The sequence below is a fragment of the Narcine bancroftii genome, chromosome 11, assembly GCF_036971445.1.
Source record: "Narcine bancroftii isolate sNarBan1 chromosome 11, sNarBan1.hap1, whole genome shotgun sequence".
Classification (NCBI taxonomy): domain Eukaryota; kingdom Metazoa; phylum Chordata; class Chondrichthyes; order Torpediniformes; family Narcinidae; genus Narcine; species Narcine bancroftii.
Window position 1 is genome coordinate 40,300,732 of NC_091479.1, and position 22,722 is coordinate 40,323,453.

General features: G+C 44.0%; 1 long non-coding RNA gene across 1 annotated transcript in view; it reads left to right on the top strand.

Moving 5' to 3' along the window:
• The first annotated feature begins 5,604 nt into the window (after positions 1–5,604).
• Positions 5,605–22,722, top strand: part of LOC138745287 (uncharacterized) — a 40,110-nt gene continuing 22,992 nt past the window's right edge. Inside the window, exon 1 of the long non-coding RNA XR_011346139.1 lies at positions 5,605–5,691. This is a non-coding gene — a long non-coding RNA (uncharacterized lncRNA). The remainder of the gene's footprint in view (positions 5,692–22,722) is intronic.

The window sequence follows — 22,722 nt, forward strand, 5'->3', positions numbered from 1 at the left end:
ACCTGTCGGGCAAAAGAATTAGTGACAGACCAAGTTGGGAATGGCATTGGGGATTGGCTCAGCAGGAAATGGGATGTTGATGGACCCGGCGGAGATGCGTTTGGGAATGGATCCGGTGGGGGATGGTATTGGGATGGATCAGGTGGGGGATGGTATTGGGGTTGGACCCAGTGGGGGAAAAGATTGGGGATGGACCCAGTGGGGGGTGGGATTGGGGATGGACTTGGAGGGAGACGGGGTTTTGGATGGACCCGGCGTGCACAGAATTGGGGATGGACCCGGCGGGGGACGGTATTGGTGACAGATTCAGCGGGGGATGGTTTTGGGGTTGGACCCAGCAGGGGACGGGATTGTGGATGGACCCGGCAGGGGATGATATTGAGGATGGACCTGGCGGGGTCAGTTTTGGAGATAGACATGCTGGGGGATGGACCCGGCAGGGGACTGCCCATTGACTCCGTCTTCAATGCCTCACACCGGCTGGATGATCACCGTTCTCTTTCCCAGGTCTCACCCAAACTGTCTTACCCCAATTCCACCACCTACAAACCCTTGTCATGTCCCACCCACTCACCCATAGGGCCAAGGGTAACTAGGAGGGGGAAGCTCCTGGCTGTGGGCACACAGCTCATTGAAGGACAAGTGGGAGCAGGAGTCCTGGGGAAGAGGTGAAGGGCAGTGTGTACTGTAGCAGCTAGCTGAACTGGGCCACATTCTCCAGGATGGTGGGGGGAGAGAGAGAGAGAGAGAGGACTGGCTCAGATGGGATAGATATCTGTGTGCCAAGGGTCAGGGGATTCCCTGGTTTTGTGAAGGTATGGGACACTGTCAACGGGAAGGAGATGGACCACTGCCCTCCCCACATCTCCACTGTCTAGGGGTCCTAGGAGCAGCTCAGATAGCAAGGCCTGTGGGTGGGGGAAGGGGAAGGTTAAAGAACTTTGGTGGGGTAGTTGTGATGGGTAATCGATTGGAGAGGGTCCCAGTGAGGGAACTGGTCTGGTGGGAGGACAGACCTGGATACAGGCGAATTGGCGTGGGGGACGGGGACAGGGACTTTTGGCTGGGCATGTTGTGGGACAGGGGCTTGTTGAAAGCCCTGGTGGGAGACAGGAGCTCTGCAGACGGTCCAAGCAATGGGTGGAGCATTGGGGATGGGCCCAGTGGGGAATAGGGGCTTTGTTGACAGGCCTGACAGTATTTTGGGGATGATCTCAGCAGGGGGAGGGGTTTGGGGACAGGCCTGGTGGGAGATGAGGGCTTTGGGGAAGGGCCAGGTGGGTGACAGGGGACAGTATTAGGGAAGGACCCAGAGGACAAAACCACCGCTGGAGCTCTGGTTCACTTCGGGTCACTCACCTTGGCCCACGGACGTGCTTTGATCTGCGGGAAGCTGAATTCGTTGCAGTTTAGGTTCATCTCCCAGATCTGCTCCCTGGATGAGCTCCGCAACACCTGTTGGGACAGAAACCACCTTCACTACTGGCTCAGGGTGGGGGGAGCAGGAGGGTGACAAGGGGAGGGAATGCAGTGTATGTGTACCAGGTCATGGACATGGGTCGAGCCCTAGAACTGGGGTGGTGGTGAAGGCTGAAACCTTAGGGGTATTTAAGAGGCTCTGAGTCACGTGGATGAAAGAAAAATGGAGGGTTATGAGGGAGGAAGGGGTTAGTTTTTTTTATTTTGGTATGATTACATCGGTCGGCACAACATCGCGGGCTGAAGTGCTTGTACTGTGCTCTCATGTTCTATGTTAAACGTGTCCTGTCAGTCTTTCAGCAAGCGGATATGTCGGGGAGGGACCGCTGCCGACTGGCACATTCCAGGCTGCAGGGGTACATGCTGAGGGATGCACGGAGGCTTGACGTAGCCAGCACGAAGGCACTAAGGGGATGGATCATAATCCTTCCATAACCGTGCACTGAGAGGCTTAGAGCAAGGGGAACTCCTCCAACAGCAGAGGGGGGCAGTAACCACACGGTATCAAAGTGGTGGCAATGAAGGTAAACAGAGACGTATGCAGCAATGTGCAGTGAAGGGAATATCTGGATACAACAGGAGGAGGAGAAAAGACTTGGAATGGTCTTCCTCTTTGGAAATAATTTGTAAATAAAGTCAAGTTTGCGGGGTTGGGGGGAGGGGAAGAGAAAAGCCCTACTCAGTCAACTTTGCTTCATGAGATACATTCTCCGATCCAGAAAATCTATTCTGCACCCGCTCCAGAGTACAAGATCAAATTTATTACCCTTGGATAGCACAAGTACGACCTGATAAAACAGAGTTCTTGGGGTAAACATACGCAAACACACAACGAAGCCCTCACACAACAGACAAATGATACATGTGCAGCACGTCCAGAAAAATTACTCGATATTGTTGAATAAATAGCAGAGTGGAGGAGTATTTGTATGAGCAGCTCATCAATCGTTCCACGTTCTCCCTGCCTGGAGGAAGAGGCTGTTCCTGGGCCTAGTGGTACTGGCTCTGAAATTCCTGGATCTCTTTCCCGACGGGAATAGCTGGATGATGCTGTTGGCCGGGTGAAGGGGGCCTCGATGATTTTGTCAATGATCATAGTGGATCACATTGATATTTGGGGTGGTGGGGGGGCAGGAGGGTGTCCCCAGTGTTGCTCTAGGCCACTTTACGTCCTGTGGATTGACCTGTGATCATTTTTAAAAAATATTATTTATAAATAAAATCCACAAAGAATTCACACAATTAATAATAACACAAATCAAATATAAATACACTTGTCATAGTTAAAAGAAGGAATAAAGAAATCCCCCCCCCCATTAAACCACCCCATCTGCCCTCCATCCCCTTGCTAAAAGAAAAAGAAGAAAAATGAGGACAAGGGACCCCCAACAGGAGAACCAATTACTTTAACGTTCCTTTTCAAAAACTGAGGCCTTAAGGAGAAAGGGAATGTTAGAGCCACCCTTTGTAAATATGGGGTCCATATTCTTCCATAATATATGGTTGAGGCGGCCTGCTCACCAGGACGAAAGCCAGTACACAAGATGGATGACGAATGCGGTGACTACACAGATCCTGCGGCAACCAATCATCTTCGTCCCAGGTGACATTCCACACAGTGGGAAGCAATGAGCAATGGCGAGAACACCCACCAATCCGAGGCTGGCTTTGCCATCTCGAAAGACCTGTCATCACTAGCGGGAGAGTATATAAGCAGAGCTGCCAGTTCAACGAACCAGTCTTCGACTTCGACTTCACAGGTGTGTATCATTCATTCCACACATCATGGTGAGTGTGCTGGATATCGGTGCGAAGGAAGAGACTTTCACCATTGACCACCTCAAACCAGCACATCTGGACATTAGCAAATTCAGCCCCCACGACCCAGATATAGGCGACCGAAAGCAGCGAACAGCGCTGGTTCTAGGGAGGTGGGGCTCATGCTAACTGGGATGCCACCCTGTACACAAGATGGCCGACGAATGTGGCAACTGTTCAGAGTCCACGGGGACCAACAACTTTCATACCAGGGGACAACGCGCACGGCAGGAATCCACAAAGAAGGGAACACCGAACAATTGGAGGCCGGCATGGATGTGACATCACTCCAGTCGACAGCAGCAGGGAGAGAATAGAAGCAGAGCTGCGAGTGTAATAAAGGAGTCTTTGAATTTGATTTTTTGGGCGTGTGTCCGCCTTTCCACCCATCACAGTAGCGCGCACGCTCCAATTTCACATCGAATGGTCTTGCTCATCTTACATCGGGAGTCACGTGTACAGTTTCCTTACCTGAAGCATGAGAAGTACACAAAGATGGTCAGATTTGTTTCTGGGGTGTTTTAAGCAGGTGATAGAAGGAAAGTTTGAATGTGGATCTCTTGGTCGTTGGTAAAAAGGGAGATGACCTTACAACATTATGAGAGGACACAGCAGCACGGATCGAGAGAGGATAATGCAAAGGAGCCGAACACCAAGTGTCACAATTTCCCAATAACCGATCAGCTGCTTAGACTTTAAGAAATGTCTTCAATGAAAATGTAATATCCTTGGAATTCTCTCCGCTTTTGAAGGTGCATTTGAAATTGGGATCCGTGGACTTGTGATGAGTTTATTGCCGTACCCACTCGTAGAGGGATCATATGCATTGAACTTAGATGTAGATACTTTGAAAAAAGTAGCAGACATTAAATTGGAAGCGGTAATAAATATGAAGGAAAGATTGAGAATAAATAGTCTCCCTTGCAGTTGGGGTACAATGTATTTCTTGAAATCAGAGGAATCCTGGAGCCAGGACAAAGTGATCCTGTGTTTCCCAAGGATTTGATTGTTGTTGGATTAGTAAAAAGTGGAAGGGCCGAAGGGTCTTCTGATCCTTCGACTGCTTGATTTGTCTTCTGATGCTGATTGGGTTCACCTGTGTATTCGCTCGCTCGCTCGCTGATTGGTTGCTTCAGTTACGCGAGCAACGGGTTGATTCGGTGAGGCCGCTATTTGATTGGACGCTGAAGTCGGGTTGGATTGATGGGCGGGTTCGCGGGTTGATTGGCTCTTGCTGTGAGGAGGCGGGACATTTGCGGCAGCGTCGTCTGCTCGGGGTCCGTCGTGTCGCCTCGGGCGCGAATGGGAGTAAGTTGGCGGAGGCGCCGGAACCTTCCACAGCCGCGCGGTCCAGGAAAAGCGGGCGACCCGCAGCCCACCGGGCCCCACCCGGGAGCGGCCGGTACCGGCGGGGTGTTTGGGTGGAGCCGAGGCGTCGGTGCGAGGCCTGATGCCGCCGACAGGGAAGAGGCGGGGGCAGGTGATTGGCAAGTCTGGTTTGCGCATGCGTGGTGAGTTCGCGCATATGTTGCAGATACGCATGTGCTGATTGAGGGCGACGAAGCGAACCCTTGCGCAAGCGGCAACTGACCACTGGCGCATGCGCACAGAAATTAAGATGGCTGCCCCCAGCTAATGGACCCTGAGTCACAAAGTCAATCCTGTGACTGTTCTCGTTTGTCAAATCATTTGATTTTAAAAATAGGCTCTAAGACTTCAGGGCTCCTCGCATGGGGGAAATACCCCGACTTGCGACCATCGTGGACCCACCCTCCCCCCCGACTCGACCATTTTGGGACCTTTGGACTAAACTCCTTTAATTTAAATAGTAACTGTTTATAAACTCCTACAAGACTTCAGGGCTCCTCGCACGGGGGCAAAACGCCGACTTGCGACCATTGTGGGGTCTGATTGATCCTTTGGACTACACTATGGTCGCAGGTCGGGGAGGACCTGTCGGGGTCATTGGGTTGCTGAGGAAGGGATGGAAAACTAATCCATTTTTTGCTTCCCAATGCTCATAGAATGTGTCTGATTCCATCCGTTTTTCCTGTTGTTGTATCACATTCTTCATAAAGTTAGATGTTATTTTTTAAAGTTGTGTCACCTGAACAATAATGCTCCAATACTTCTGATCCTGACGTACCATCTGTTTAAAATAATGTTTCTCAGTTACTTGATCGAATGCCTTAAAAATATAGGGACTTTGGTGTTAAAAATACAGAGTAAAAATTTCACCAATCCTTTTGAATTTATGATCTCTGGGATTTCTGGTCATGTTTTCTATTTAGGTTGGTGTATCTTGCAGACCTGTTTGGTTGCAGCAAGTAAGAAGTTATCCATTTGTAGCATCCGCTGCGGCAGCGCTACCAAATAAAGAGACATCCAACCAAGGTGAGTGTAAAACAAAGACTGGCTTTTCTGGTTTAAATTCCCCACATGCTCACTGGCCCACCCACTTCTGATGACGTACCCCTGACTTCCAGCATCACTCTCCAGCTGGCTGGCCGCTACGCGGAAGTGAAGGGCATCTCAGCCCGCACATGGTGCAAGGCCCAGGCTCCTTCTCAGTGGTAAAGGGGACGCTGTGCCATCTTGGAGTGTCCAAGTGTTGCAGTGATTTGGCCTTTTTTGCTTGCCCAGTTGCCAGGTGTGCTACAATATCAGCGTTGATAAGGGGGAAATTCTTTCAATGTTTTATTCACTTTTATTACAGAATTCTTCCTAGTATATCTGTGTAACATTGAAAGTTATGGGTTTTCATGAACAGGGATCATGATTTTTCTCATAATTTGGTGAACCAATGGATAGGACAGTTTTTGCTCATGCCCCATGGGAAGCAAAATAAAAATGAAGTGACAAAATTAGGAAGGTTTGTTGACCCTTCCTTTTAAGCAGGATGTCAGGATAACCTTCATATTGCTTGCTGAATTAAAATGTGATTTGTCAGTTCTTAATGGCAGCTGCCATTATTGGCATTGCAAGGAGAGATGGGAAATGGGTCAGGTCCTTGGTGGTCCCAGTAATGCAACGTAGAAAGATGTCACGGGGCTGAATGTGGTTTAGGGAGGGAGAGGGTATTAATTTTTAGGAAAAGTATGTGGCCAGCCACCTATCAATATTTTTTTTTATCAAATAGAAATTCCTGCTGGTAGAAGCCATTTCCTACTTTGAACAGGTCCAATGTCATTATCCAAGCAGATATTGTTAAGAGCCCAAAGGATCCCAAAACCCAGCAGCAAGAGACATTCACCAAGACAAGTGGTTTTTAAAACAGAAGTTATTTTTAATCAAATTTAATCATGAAAATAGAATTAAACTTTAACCTAACTCTATACTTAACAAACCCAAATTAACCTCTTTTTAATTCTAAGTGCACATATTTGTAATGTGTTTAAATTTAAGAAAAGTGATTTGGTTCACAGTTCAATCTTACTTCTCTTTCTTCCAAGTTCTCTGGATGCAGGCAATTCTGCCGTGCACAGAATGGAATGTGTATAAATTTCACCAGGATTTGGTGCTCGAAAGGTAAATGTTTACCGCTCAGGATAGTTCTTGTAGGGTTTTTAGAGAGAGATGTGTTGTTCGAGGATTTCCACAACTGAGGTACCACCATTAGTCACCTCAATGTCTCACTGATGAACTTTGCCCCGTTAGGGTTTTCCAGATGGTAACTTATTTCTGCAAGATACTACAGAGTTCCATTCCTCTTATTCCAAACAACAGGATTTCTTTCTTCTGCTTAACCTAGTGTTAGATAAACAAAACCTTGGAGTGACTTTCCTGTAAGCAGCCTGCAGAAAGGTACTTGTAGCCATCCTGGCTCCATTTCCAAACAATGGTCATTCATTTTATGACATCAGTTCGATTAACACCTACTTGTGTATGTGCATAACATTCTCCAGAGATCTTCAATATTACTTCAGTCTTTCAAATAAGATGTTTTAAAATGTATGTGTGTGTATGTATGTAACCTACTCTAAATCTTACCAAAATACCAAATATTACCAAATTCTCCAAATATATTTATCCATTACAATATCACGTAAGGAGCATTTAAGAGACTCTTAGACAGGCATATATGGGTGAATGAAAAACAGGGTTGTAGCGGATGCACAGCGCAGTATTACAAACCACCACCATCAGTTCACAGACTTACCTGACACGTCGCGGGCTAACAGTGCTGGGTACCAAAGTACAGTGAGTGGATCAGATGAAGCCCCTGCCTAAAGGCATGGGGCACTAATGGCTCGTAGCTTTAACCTGCTGGTCCTGTGGACCGGAAGGTGTTCACTAATATTCTCATTGACAGGCAGGGAATAAAAGGTCTGTGTATGTCTGCAATAAACCAGTCTTGAGTTGACTACCTTTGTATGTGTTTGCCTTTATTTAGTAGCATCTACCGCAGTAGCCACTACAGGGTATTATTTTTTTGTTAGAAATATCAAGATCAACACATCGTGGGTCAAAGGGCTTGTACCGTGCCGTAATATTCTGTTATTTCTGTTATTGCTTGACTTTGAATATCTGTTGTAAGCTCTGTGAGACTTCAATAATGTAGCAAATGTGCACAGTAACATTGCAGTCAGGAGTTTGTATCTCCTGGTTGACGAGCTTTTCTCTTTTTTACACAATGCTTTCTAGTTCTCGTCAGTAATAAAATAAATATTGTGCATGTTGAATATGTCATTATGTCTAAAATTAACACTGGAAAAGAGTCAGTAACACTAAGGTAAATAGCACCCTTTAGTGACTGGTGCAGTTTCCTGACGGGCACAAGTTATCACTCGGTGGCGACAGTGATGTGAAAATGTGGGTAAATTATTTTGTATATGATTTATACATGTTAAAATTAGCTGTTGTTTGTTCCAATTTCAGGGAGGTGTGGTTGCAAAGTGGGTAAGGATAGAAAATACTTGGGGATAAAAAACTGGGGCTTGCATTTGATGGTGTGAAAGTCAAAGTGGAAACTCAGAATAAGGCTCATCTGATTTAGCAAGCAACTGGCTCTTATACTTCCACCAGAAGAGAATCTAGAATTGAATTTTGAGTCATTTACGGTGGGTAACTTCAAAGTCTGTTGATTGTAAGACTAAATTAAGAGCACTTTTGCCCCTGGCTGTGCTGAAAGATTGTTTTGTTTATTAACTAAATCTTTCTGAAAGGGAGAATAGTGTGAAGCGGCTTTCCAACTCGTTGGTGATGAATCTTGCAGTAAGATTTTTCAAATAATTATAGATTCCTAATTCCTCCCAGTCCTCGGGCATTTTCTCCTGCAATCTACATCAGTTACCACCATCCAGGGATTCTCATGAAGGGTAAGTTTCAAATTCACCTCCTCCAACCATGTCCGTGCCCTCTGTGGCAAGAAACCCAATCCAGAGTAAATGACAGATTGGCTGAGCGCCTCCACTTGGATCACAATGGCCATCTTGGCTCATGGTCACAAGATGTTTTAAGTTCCATTCCATTCCCACACTGACCTTTGTCTTCTGCCTCCTCCATTGTCTGGGTGAGGTCAAATACAAAGGAACCATCTCTTATTGAATTTGTGAATCGATGGTATGAATATGGAATTGTCCAAGTTCATGTAACCAGCCCACACCCCCCCAGGTTTTCTCCCTGTCCTGTTGATTCACTCAGTTCCCCACATATTTTCCCTTCCAAACCAGATGACTTATAAATGTGGGCAGAGAAATGGTAGATGGAGTTTAATCTGGACAAGTGTCTTGCACTTTGAGAAGAGTTGTAGTAGTGTTGCAATGAGGGATCTTGGGGTGCAAGCGCGAGCTCCTTGAAAGTGGCAACAAAAGTGTAGGGTGTTAAAGAAAGTATTCTTCATTGAGCAGGGCATGAAATATAAACGTGGTTAGACCACATTTCAAGTGTTTTCTGCATTTCTAGTTGCCGCATGACAAAAAGTGTTTATCAGGGGGTTGCTTGGGATAGAGCATTGGTTCTGGGGAGAGGTTGGACAAATTTGGATAGTTTTCTCTGGAACATTGGAAGCTGAGTGATGACCTGGTTGAAATTTATCCAATTATTGTAGTCCTGGAGAAGGTAGATTTCTTCTTCCCCCTCCCCTGTGGGAGATGTAAAAATACTACGATGCCTATATTGAACATGAGAGGGGAAAAGGAGAGAAGTGAGGCAGGTTTTTGCACAGTGCAGTGGGGGTCTGGCCCACGCTGCCAGGATAGTGGTGAAATCACCACGATTTAAGAGGCATTTGGTTGGGCACATGAACAAGAGGGAATAATGGGTGATGTGTATGGATCATGTGCTGACAGATGGGATTATGCTCTGTTGGGTGATGATTCATCTCTTTTCAAGGATTGTTGCCGATGGGCAATAAACTTTTCACAAAGGTCTATCTCCAATGAATGTATTTAGAACATTTCCATGAGTTAATTCCCTGTAGAAACACCAGTTTATCATTCAAGCTGTGTAGCCACAGCAATAATGCAAAGTTAAAGGCCATCATTACTAAATCCATTTTAATCAGCCTTCACCTTGTGCAATGTTCAGTTGAGACAAGAAAATCAAGATGCAACTTTTAACCTCAAAGAAAGATGAGTAATCCTCTGTACCACAGAATTATTGCTGAAAAAATATTTGGAAAAATTTGTGTATTCAGCTTCCAAACAGGTGATGACGAGGAACCACAACAACATTTTTAAAAATTAAAGCCAGAACATTTATTAGAAGATGTTTATCACAATAAACATGTTCAGGTTCAGTCATGATCGATTCTGGATTGGCATGTGGCAGTAATAAAAGGAATGCAGGATAGATATATTCCAAGAAAAAATAAATTAATGATTTGAATTGTGGTTTAAATGGTTTTGTGGCCAAATTTGCGGAGGTCACCAAGATAGGGGACAGAGTAGGAAATGTAGAAACCGTAAAGTTGCAGAAGGATATTGACAGATTAGAAAACTGGGCAAAATGATGGCAGATGAGATTTAACACCGAGAAATGTACAGTTGTCCATTTTGGCAGTGGAAATAAACAGGAAGCATACTATTTGGATGGGAAGAAAATTCAGACCTTGGATGTGCAAAGGGACCTGGGTGTCCTTGTGCAAGGAAAACTAAAAGTTAATGACCAGGTGAAATTGGTCATGAAGAAAGCAAATGCTATGTTGGCATTCATTTCAAGATGAATAGTGTACAAGGGAAAAGAGATGTTAATGAGGCTCTATGGGGCACTGGTGAGGCCACATTTCGAGTACTGGGTGCAATTTTGGGACCCCTATCTGAGAAAGGATGTGATGTTGTTGGAGAGGGTGCAGAGGAGAATGATGAGGATGATTCCCAGAATACAAAATATAATGTACGAGGAGTGTTTGACAGCTGTTGGATTGTATTCATTGGGGTATCGGAAATTTAAAAAGAAAGCTCATGGAGACATTTTGTATTTTGAAAGGTTTAGATAGGGTGGATGCGGGTAAGATGTTTCCCTTGGTGGGTGAGTCGAGGACAAGAAAATTAGAGGTTATCCATCCAAAACAGAGATTGGGAAGAACTTCTTTCGCCAGAGTGTCATGGAGCTATGGAACTTATTGCCTCATACAGCAGTGGATGCCAGATCACTGGAAGTATTTAAACAAGAAATAGACAAGTATCTCGTTAGTGAGGGCATGAAGGGATTTGCGGAAAATGCTGGAAATTGGAAGGAGTGTAGAGTAGCTCAGTATGTATTTACGGAGCAGATTCGATGAGCCTGGTGGCCTGGTTCTGTTCTTTTGTCTTGGGATCTTGTTCTCATTTGAGAGAGATTATCGAAGGCAACTGAGAAAAATGGAAACAATTTGAGGCAATTGTTGGAGTAGGTTATTTGTTTGCCATCTCTATGTAAAACTCCAAAATTATCTGTCACTTTGGATCAGTGCTGGTCCCTCCAATCCCTGAGGAATATAGTCTTTCTAATATGTCATGTGTTCTTTCAGCTACAAATGATTCTCTTTTTCAAACATGGCCACAGGTTACTCGTGCTTCATTTCTGTCTTGCAATCATTTTGGGTGGTTTTTCAGTTGTAAATGTGGAAAATTCCATTTTGGGAGTGGATTTCTTGTCACATTTTTCCGTGATGTATTTGAAAAAACGTTGTTGTGTGGACTGCAGCTCTTGAATGCAACTGAGCTGCATTTGTTGTCCTTCCAATGCCATCTGCTGCCTGACAAGCCTTCAACCTGATTCCTGCCCTTTCCAAGCCTTGCGCAAGTGTTTTCCTCGCCTCGTGACCCCATCGTAACGGTGTACAGACATGCAATAAGCCACCATATAAAGGCAGGGTCTGAGACGCAGGTCGTAATGCCCCCAGATTATCTTAAAATCGCAAGATTAGATTGGCAAGAGTTGGGTGTCGTCCACAGATCTTACAGCTGCTGGGCTTCACGGTTGCATATGGTTCTGAAAAATACTAGGGATTGGTGGCCTTGCAGAGATGATCGTCCCCTGAACAATTTCACCGTGCCTGACTGATACAATATTCCAAATTGACAAGACTTCTCAGCCAACCTCCACGGCAAATATGTATTTGCTAAAATAGATCTAGTACATGCTTACTATTAGATTCCATTTGAGTCTTCGGATGTCACGAAGACAGCAGTGATGGTCCCGTTCGGCATGTTTGAGTTTCTGAGAATACCATTCGGTCTATGGAATGCAGCTCAGACATTCCAGTGGTTCATGGACCACGAACTCACTGGCCTTGGGTATTTTTTGGTGCTTGTGTTGATCGAGGAGATTCTGGTTGTAAGTGTGGATGAAGAGAAGCACAAGAGCCACCTTATCTCATTGTTTCCGAGGCTTGAGGAATGTGGCATCGTGATCAATCCCAGGAAAGTGTTTCTGGTGCTTCTGATCTTGTATTTTTGGGACGTAGAGTTATGCAACATGGTATTTTGGCTGATGAATGAGAAGTGCGTGAATTTTGAGAATTTCCTCCCCCCATTAAGGTTGGCCAATTGTGATGGTTTTTAGGTATGAGGAATTTTTATTGCTGTTCCCTGGTGAATGCCACAGCATCTCTATTACCTCTTGCTGAACGACTCAAAGGATCTGATGTCTGCTTCAAAAAGACCTTAACTTTGTGTATGCTTTCCATGATGTTAACACTGTTCTTGCAAATGTCACTAAGCTTGTACATCAAATGCCTAAGGCCTTGCTCTCCTACAACAGATGCATCTGTCAGTGCTGTGGGAGCAGTGTTCGAACAGCTAGTCTGTGGGCAATTGGAACCTTTGGTGTTGTTTTTCAGCCAAGCGGTCACCGGTTCAGGCAAAGTATAGTACATTTGGGCAAGAACTCTTAGCTATCTATCTCGCAGTGAAACATTTCTGTTTTAAAAAATATATATTTATAGTTCAATATAATAATAGAATCGTATCCAAATGATACGTTCAATGATCAAAATAGAATAATAAAATAAATGTTGTACTGTACATAAAAGTGAGAAGAGAAAAAAAGTATAAAAGAAAAAAATACAGACCTAGGTACAAAGCTCCTGTGATTACTATTCCCTCCCAAAAGGAAAGGCAGGATATTAATAAAATAGTAGAATTAAACCAACATGATAAGGTTCAACCATTAAGATGAAAGAAAAGTGGTGGTGGGGTGGAGAAGTGAATACATTAGATATCCAAACCCATATCTAAATATGGTTTCCATATTTTGAAGTAGGTATCATACCCAGTTCTAATATTATAAGTCACCTTTGCTAAGGAAATACAATTTTGCATTTCCCCACAATCAATTTTAGGATGGGATTCAGATCTAAAACATGAATTTGAAAAATTAGGAATAAATTAATTGATGTGCCATTAAATATAATTGATGAATAAGTTATTATTAACTAATCTATCAAAAACATTAAGTACTGTCCCAACAAATGTCAGACCAGCAAAAAGGGTCAATTTCAGTTCCCAAATCCAATTCCCATCTTTCTTTTGATTTATTCAAGTCTGGATTTGGAGATTCCTCTTGAAGTAGAAGATACAATTTGGAAATGTTTCTTTGTAATTCCCTCATGGATCCCAATTTCCAATCCAATATTTCAGCTTTTTTATTGGAAGGTCATCCTTTGACCATTTGTACAGACCACCAGCCTCTTATGCATACTGTATCTCTACTTGCCAAGGGAGATTCAGCACTTGCACTTCATCCTTCAATTTTCATCGGACACACGTGACATCTGAGAGAAAGCGAATTGGTGCCCAATCCAGGTGCGACATTACATACAACTACTGACATCAATTTCAATGTCATGGCTCATGTACGGTGCACTGATCCCGATTTCATCCGATGTAACCAGATCAACTCTGGTCTCCATCTTCAAGATGTGACCCTGGATGAATCGGCTGAAATGTTGGTCTGATTTTTTTTCCCCCAACAGGAAGGATTAGGCTATTTGTGTGGGCAGCTATGAGGCAGGAGATTTTCCCCTCACAATCTATCTATTCCTGGTGGAAGAGCATCAATCAAACTGGTTAAGGAACATCTTACCTGGGTTCGTTTAAAACAGAATGTTGGATTATGGGCAAGGACTTGCTTGCTGGGTCAATGCCCTAAAGTCTCCAGGCACATGAAATTCAAGCTGGGGGTTTTGTTGTTTTGGATTCCCATTTCCAGCACGTGCACCTTGTGGCTTGAAAGGTCAACTTCTGCCATCTCGGCAATGTACTTTTCTGCTCACGTGTGAGGACAGGACTACCAGGTGGAAGGATGAAATTCCTATCATCGGCATCTCTGCAGAGACAATTGATGGGACTTTTGTGGATCATTGGATTACATCATTTGGTGTTCTGGGCACTATTACAACAGATCGAGGGTCTCAGTTCGAGTCAGCATTGGTCCGAGCTCTCACTGATCCTCTGGGCACTACCTGAATTATGGCTAAGCATTTCAGGGCCAACAGCTTCTTTGAGCATTTTCCTTGACGATCGAAAGCACCATTGACAGCAGGTGGCAAATCATCGACATGGAGCGAACGTTTGCCCATGGTTCTCCTTAGTGTGACTACAGCTCTTAGGGCAGATCATGGATGTTTAGTGGTAGAGCTAGTCTATGACTGTATGCTGACCTTGCCAGGTGAGTTTGTGAATCTGAGTCCAGACACAGTGCTCATGAACAGGTCAGTTATCTTGATTTTCTTCGAAAAATGAGATTACTCTGATGTTCTCCTATGTGGCAGCATCATCTGCAGTGGATGTGCCAAATGATTTACAACACTGTACTCGTGTGTTTCTTTGACATGATGTTGTTCGTAAACCACTTTAGCCCATTTACGATGGTCCTTTCCAGGTCTTATGGCACCATCCATAGTGTTTTGAGATTGACAGGAATGGAAAAGGTAACACTGTTTCCATCAACAGGTTGAAGCCAGTGTATTTTGAATGTCCACGTTCTGCATCAGGGCCAGAGGACCAGTGTGCCAGAGGACCAGTGTGCCAGAGGACCGGGGCGCCGGAGGACCGGGGCGCCGGAGGACCGGGGCGCCGGAGGACCGGGGCGCCGGAGGACCGGGGCGCCGGAGGACCGGGGCGCCGGAGGACCGGGGCGCCGGAGGACCGGGGCGCCGGAGGACCGGGGCGCCGGAGGACCGGGGCGCCGGAGGACCGGGGCGCCGGAGGACCGGGGCGCCGGAGGACCGGGGCGCCGGAGGACCGGGGCGCCGGAGGACCGGGGCGCCGGGGCGCCGGAGGACCGGGGCGCCGGAGGACCGGGGCGCCGGAGGACCGGGGCGCCGGAGGACCGGGGCGCCGGAGGACCGGGGCGCCGGAGGACCGGGGCGCCGGAGGACCGGGGCGCCGGAGGACCGGGGCGCCGGAGGACCGGGGCGCCGGAGGACCGGGGCGCCGGAGGACCGGGGCGCCGGAGGACCGGGGCGCCGGAGGACCGGGGCGCCGGAGGACCGGGGCGCCGGAGGACCGGGGCGCCGGAGGACCGGGGCGCCGGAGGACCGGGGCGCCGGAGGACCGGGGCGCCGGAGGACCGGGGCGCCGGAGGACCGGGGCGCCGGAGGACCGGGGCGCCGGAGGACCGGGGCGCCGGAGGACCGGGGCGCCGGAGGACCGGGGCGCCGGAGGACCGGGGCGCCGGGGCGCCGGGGCGCCGGAGGACCGGGGCGCCGGAGGACCGGGGCGCCGGAGGACCGGGGCGCCGGAGGACCGGGGCGCCGGAGGACCGGGGCGCCGGAGGACCGGGGCGCCGGAGGACCGGGGCGCCGGAGGACCGGGGCGCCGGAGGACCGGGGCGCCGGAGGACCGGGGCGCCGGAGGACCGGGGCGCCGGAGGACCGGGGCGCCGGAGGACCGGGGCGCCGGAGGACCGGGGCGCCGGAGGACCGGGGCGCCGGAGGACCAGTCGTACCCCTGCATCTCCTGTCTTGCAGTATCATACGAGATCAGGCTGAAATGTCAACCATCCAGACCATTACCCTGGGAACAGTGCCATTCAGTCGCCTCCTTGCATGGAGCGGAGGCTGGAGTTGGGGGGGAGGGGGCTGTCACGGTGATGTATCTGCCTGCTTTGGGAACGGTGCCAGTTGCCGCTGATGATGTAATTGGATCGTCGCACTGGAGGAATAGCCCACGTGCGTTAAGCGTCTGTATATGGGTGATGGATCTCGGATGCAGGAGGAGTTGAGAGAGAGGGTCAGGATCACCGTGTGGCACTGAGTAAGGAGAAGGTCAAAGGGGTTTGGCTGGGTGATGTTTGGGGAGTTGAAGAATGCAATGTTGTGTCTGAGGAGGATAAAGAAGGTCGACTGCATTGTCTTCTGGAGGAAACGTGTGAGGGTATTCTTTAATTGTTTGTAAACGATGGTATATCAGTGCCGTTACAAATCTAACCCTTCCCTACCTCACACTCATTACCCTCTATTATTTTTCCATCCATGTATCTTAGTCTTTTGAATGTCCTCATTGTACCAGCCCCCACCTCCACCCGAGCAATGCATCCCAGACCCTCACAGGTCTGTATTTAAAAAATAAAACATGTTTAGACGATCAAATCAAAAGATGAAGGAAGTTCTACTGCTACATCTCGTGATCTCATCATCATTTCTTTGCAGATTATGGGCAAATTGAGAGAAAAATGTTTGTCTTAAATAGACACTATGAAGGAGAGGGGGAAGGGCGGATCCCTTATTGTATCTGCTGTGCAAATACGAGCTGCATTGTTACACCTCATAGCAACACATGTTGAAGAATACTGCGGAATGGTAATGATCTAAAATACCCAAACTGGAGAAATAAATTGAGATGAATGCCTTTGGAATGAACTTTGGAAGGCATCATTGGGTTTTTGTGACTTGCTCATGAACCAGAATTTCTCTCACTTGGGTTCTGGCTCCTGAGCCTATTCTCTTGCTTCCATTTCAATGAAGTGGCTACTTTCCCTTCCTGGCTCCCATGCAAGCTCGCTGTGGCTTCTTTTGTACTGACTGTTATTATGTTGTTGCAAAGTACTATCCATCCAACTTTTCTCAAAATCTGGACTAATCCGTACCAACTCATGAAATATTGATGCTCTCCATTTATTGACTTCCTTGATTTGAGTTTCTTCCTGTCCAACATGGTTCAACAGTGGATGGCAGAATCGCAACTCTGTTGCGCTGCCAGTGATAGGGATGGGGTTCAAATCCTACTCTCTCTGTGAGGAGTTTTTATGTTCTCCATGTGTGTTTGTAGGTTTTCCCTGGGGTGGGGGAGGGGGGTCCAGATTTTTCCCACTGTTCAAAAAGTATGGGGGGTTGAAGGTGAATTGGGAGGCACAGGTTTGTGGGCCTAAAGGGTCTGTTACTGTGCTGTAACTAATCTTGAAGTATCGCATTGACTCTGATATGTCACTAATGTAAATCTTGGTAGTAATGGTGTGTATGATTCAGCTTTGTCTTGATCTCTGCGGCTATTGGCCTCGCATCTCATGTGGAACCCTATAACTTGGGTGTTTTGGAATTACCTCGTGAGGAGTATATCTGAATGAATAGCTTCACTAATTACTCACCATGTTCATGTTTAAAGTCCATCTATCCTTGTCTGCCCAGTTTGGACTGGAAAATTGTAAATGTTACTCCACTCTTTAAGAAGGAAGAGAGGCAAAAGACTGTAAATTTTAGACCAATCTTCACATTTAAAAAATCACGTCATTTGTTATCTTTTCCAAACAAATACAAGCTTTCATTTTGCCAACGATTCATATTTAAATCCACATAATTTTTCCAAGTAATCCCAATACATTCCCTCGCCACTGCTCATGCTAACTGAATAAACTCAATTTGAGATTTATCCATTCTTAAACCCATTGTTAAAGTTGTAATATACCCCATTTAAAAAAAGCAGTGGATCTAACATTAAAGTAGTCTCCAATAATTCCGTCTTAAACTCTTTAATTTTTATCCTAAAAGACTTACTTTATCACACAACCAGACAGAATTGAAAAAAAAAGTTCCAATTTGAGTCCCACAATTAAAACATAAATCCGAATGACTAAATCCAAATCTTTTTAACTTTTCCGGCATTTAATACAACTGATGTAGAAAATTGTAGTTCACCAAATTTAGTCACACTATCTTCACACAGAGTAGTCCATCCTTCTTGGGATAATTCTAAGGATAAATCTTTCTCCCATTTAGGCTTCGATTTATCAAAATCCAGTTTAGCCATTTTTTCTTGCGACAAAGAATACATTTCTGAAATAAATCCCTTTCTGCCCTATTTACAATTAAATTTTTAAATTTAGTTAACTTAGGCATGTTCAATTCCCGCCCAAAACTCTTCACTACTGGAGCATGTACTTGAAAATATGCAAGCAAAGAATTTAAAAGTACCTCAATTTTTTCCTGAAGCCTAACATAGGAAAAAAATATCCCATCTTCAAAACAATCTGCTAACACTTGAACACCTTTCATCTGGCAAATCTTTAAACACTGAGATTATTCATCGAGAAGGAGATGTATTTATCCTGATATGATGGAATTTGGAATGAAACCTTATCTCCAGTTCCTATTGCCAGATTTCTTTTATACGAAGTATCACATAAATGTCATAATACTGGCACATTATAATAATGCAAAAGACGAGGAGTCCATCTAAATATACACTGATGTATAATAGAATGAGAAATCTGTGATAATAACATTTTAGCCCAGTGTGGAGGTTGATTAACATTGAACATCCTATTAATAAATTTTAACTGATAATTAACTAATAATTTAGTAAATAATTCTGAAAATGAAGCCATTGTCGTCCCTAATGCATATTGCCATGTTAAATTTAGCAATAATACTCTAGCAAATGTACCTTTCTATAAAAATATTCTGATTGCTGCATAACTCTCTAAAAAATATGTTTGGAAGCGAAGATGGAATTGATTGAAAAAGGTATTGAATATAAGGAAAATTATTATTTTTAATACAATTCACATGTGCCATTCATGTCAAAGGAAGGTTTTTCCATTTGATTAAATCAGCTTTAATTTTATCAATGGAGAAACATAGTTCAACTTACACAAATGTTGATAATCCACATCAACCATTACCTCTAAATATTTAAGTTTCATTTTTCATCTAAGCTGTGTAATCTGTTTACAAGCAGGATAATCTTCCTCTGTAATTCGTAATACCTTCCTCTTATCCCGATTAACCTTATAACCAGACATTTCTCCATATTGTACCAAACAGGTTTGCAGATGTCATAACGATTACTGAGGATTTGTTAAATATATTGGTACAAAGGAACCTTATATTCTCTTCCTTTATTTTAATCCCACTAATTTTATCATTTTGTCTTATAGCTTGGGCTAGCGGTTCTATCACCAATGGTGACAAAGGACAACCTTGCCTAGTGGAGCATGCTAAATTAAACGTATCTGAAATTTGTCCATTCGTCACCATCCTCACCAAGGGATTTTTATACAAGTCTTTAACCCAACCAGGCAAAAAAGGTCCAAACTTAAATCTTTCAAGTATTTAAATAAAAAGTACCTTTCAACTCGATCAAAGGCTTTTTCTGCATCTAATGCCACTATCATTGATTGATTCAAACAATGTCTTGACACATGAATCAACGTCAACAGTCTAACAATATTTTCAGAAGAAAATCTATTCTTAATAAAACCTGCTTGATCAACATGTATTAAACATGATAAATACTTCACAAGTCTATTAGCCAATACCTTAGCTACTATCTTATAAACTACATTTAATACGATATTGGTTGATATGAGGCAATTTTCAATGGGGCTCTTCCTTTTTTGCAATAACTAAGTCTAGCTCTAGAAAAGGATTCTGGAAATGCTTTTGCTCTTCTGGAGCTTGTTTAAGAACATCCATCAAAACAGGAGACAAGACTTCATAAAATTCTTTATAAAACCCTCCTGTAAACCCATCTTCTCCAGGTGATATTCAATATCGCTTCTTCAATTTCTAAATCACTGAAAGGAACTTCCAATTCTGTCCTATCTTTATCGTCCAAAACCGATAACTCCAAACTACCTAAAAAAACTCAACACGTTCCTCATCCTGATTGACATCAAAAGGATATAAATTCTGGTAAAATGAGTGAAATTCATCATTCATTTCCTGAGGTTTAAAAGTAACTCTTATATTATTTCTTATCGCATTTATTGTCCTTGATGCCTGTTCAGTCTTTAATTGCCAAGCAAAACTTTATGCGCTCTTTCTCCTTACTCATAGTAATTCTATTTAGATCATTGTATTAATTTTTCATATTTATATGTTTGCATTATATTATAACAGTTTCAACTGAATCAAAAAAGTCTTTTTATCCACAGTCGAATTTCGTTGGAATTCCTTCTCTCAAATTGTTATTTCCTTCTCCAAATTTTGCCTCTCTGCCAAATGCTGCGTCTTAATTCTTGCAGAATAATTGATTATCAGACCTCTTAAATAAGCTTTTGAAGCATCCCACAGAACAAATTTACTTTGTACTGAATATGTATTAATTGGCAAATAAGATTGAATATGGTCTTTGATTTAACTTAGAAACTTTGGTTGCTTCAATAACATCCCATTAAACCTTCACCGGTAAGGGGTGTCTACATTATGCAAACCAGAACATGTGCAGGTGTACAATCCTTTATCCAGATCCCTTTGGGGGGGGGGGGGGGTCACTGTGTTCTGAATTTCAGATTTTTTTGGATTTTGGAAAGCCAGATTTAAGCCCACCCAAATTATGCTGCTGTATCCACCCCCACTCCATTCCAGTCACACTGATATTTTTGCTCCACTCCTCACCTGCCTGACTCGCGCTGCCATCTCTCTCCCACTTGCTGATGTTTGGAGCTGTCTGGAAAAAGGATTGTGTACTTCTACTTAACAATGAGGAATGATCCGATAAAATCCTACTCATATACTCTGCATGTATAAATTTACCCTGTAATTGTGCTGATGTTAAGCAAAAGTTGATTCTCAAAAAAGGATCATGTCTGGGTGAATAAAAAGAAAAGTATTTTTCTGTCAGAATTAACTTACTCCACATTTCCACCAAATTCAAATCTTTCATTGAGTCTAACATCCATTTAGCTATTTTGGTTCTTTGTACAGTTTTTAGAAATTTATCCAACACACAATTAAAATCCCCACCAACCAAAATATTTTCATTAGCTTGACCCAGATTCAAAAAAGTTTCAGAAATAGCATCTTCGTCATTTTCATTGGGTGGATAAACATTCATCAAAGTCCATGCTTCAGCAAAAATTTTACAATTCACCAACAGCTCTCGACCCAATGTGGCAGAGAATGATTCCAACTGAAACGGTATCTTCTTATGAACCAAAATAGCAACACCTCGAGCTTTCGAATTAAATAGAGATGAAAAACATGTCCTACACCATCTCTCATCAATTTCATATGTTCTTTCTCAGACAAATGAGTTTCTTGCAAAAAGGCAACATCAACCTTCATTTTCTTTATATATGCCAATATTCCCTTCCTTTTCATTGAATTATTAAGTCCTTTAACATTGAAGGTCACAAAATTTAAATGAGCCATAACTTAATTTCCTCTTGAGATTGGCACTTCACAGAGCAATTACATATTTTAAAAAACCTAAACCCCCCCTTTCAAACAATAAGAAACCCCTGTAAAAAATGTAAAAATCTACAAGTACAAAAGTCGGACCCCCCTCTGTGGACCAGCTGCAGTTAATACCACATTTGACAGATGACTTTAGAAGTAGCAGAGTCAATCACCACCCCCCAACCGAACATTAAAACCCATCAGTCATCCCAGTGATAACACCCACATTGAGCTTGAGCTTCATCTTCAACATCACTCACCAATTCTGATTCCAATTCGTTTCCCTGTTCCGTTCCCAATTTTAACCTTGGGCATTTTCCCCATCAATTCCTTCAAATCTGGGAAGGAATTTGCAAAAGATAATGCACCATAAGGACTCTCAAAACATTGAGACTGATCTGGCCCATAATTCACCTTAAATATCGTCGGACACTGAAAAGTAAACTTATACCCTTTCTTCCACAGCACTGCTTTGACCAGATTAAACTCTTTCCATCACTTAATAATCTCCTGACTTAAATCAGGATAAAATAAAACCCTATTGTCTTAAACCATCATTGGGCTTTGATCAAGGCAAGCTTTCTGAACTGCAAGCCGCAATATAATTTCTCTATCCTGATATCACAAACATCTTAAAAGAACTGCTCTTGACATTTGACCCAGAAAAGGTTTTCTCCTTCACACCCTATGAGCCCTATCTAAAAAGTCTCGACTCCCAACATCTCTGGAATCCATTTCCAGAAATAATTTTACAGGATCTGAACCATCAATATCTTCCGGCAGACCAACTATCTTAATATTAATTCGACAACTTTGATTTTCTAACGAATCAATGTTTTTTAACAAATCTCTCTTCTGGACATCCTAGCCTGTAAACAACTCCTCAATATGATCTATGCTCTCCGAATAATGGTCCCCACAGTCCTTACAGTCAATAAAAATGTCTTCGATCTTCTTAAATTGATCTTGTCCAGTGTCCACTGCTGTTAAACTCTTATTAATATCAACTAGAATAAATGTAATTTATTCACACATACCAGCCATTATTTCCTTTATACCAGCAAATTGATCATTTAAAGTTTCAAAATATTAGGTCATAGAAGACATCATCTTTTCATTTGGTTGGATCAGTTCTGTAGACATAAAGTTGACTTCCATCCCTGTTGCAGGGGCCTTAAAGACTGGGGAAGGTGTCTGTGGTTAAACAACAGCTTTCATTGGAGATGGAGATGTTCTTAAAGCCTAAGGCCTTCCTTCAGTAAGTCCAACTGCAGCAAATAGTCATTCTTGCTCTTCTTCTTCTCAAATTTCTGAGTTGTCCTCCTCCACCTCATACCTGGCTGCCCTACTGCGGATTTCCTGCATGTGAGAACATCCAT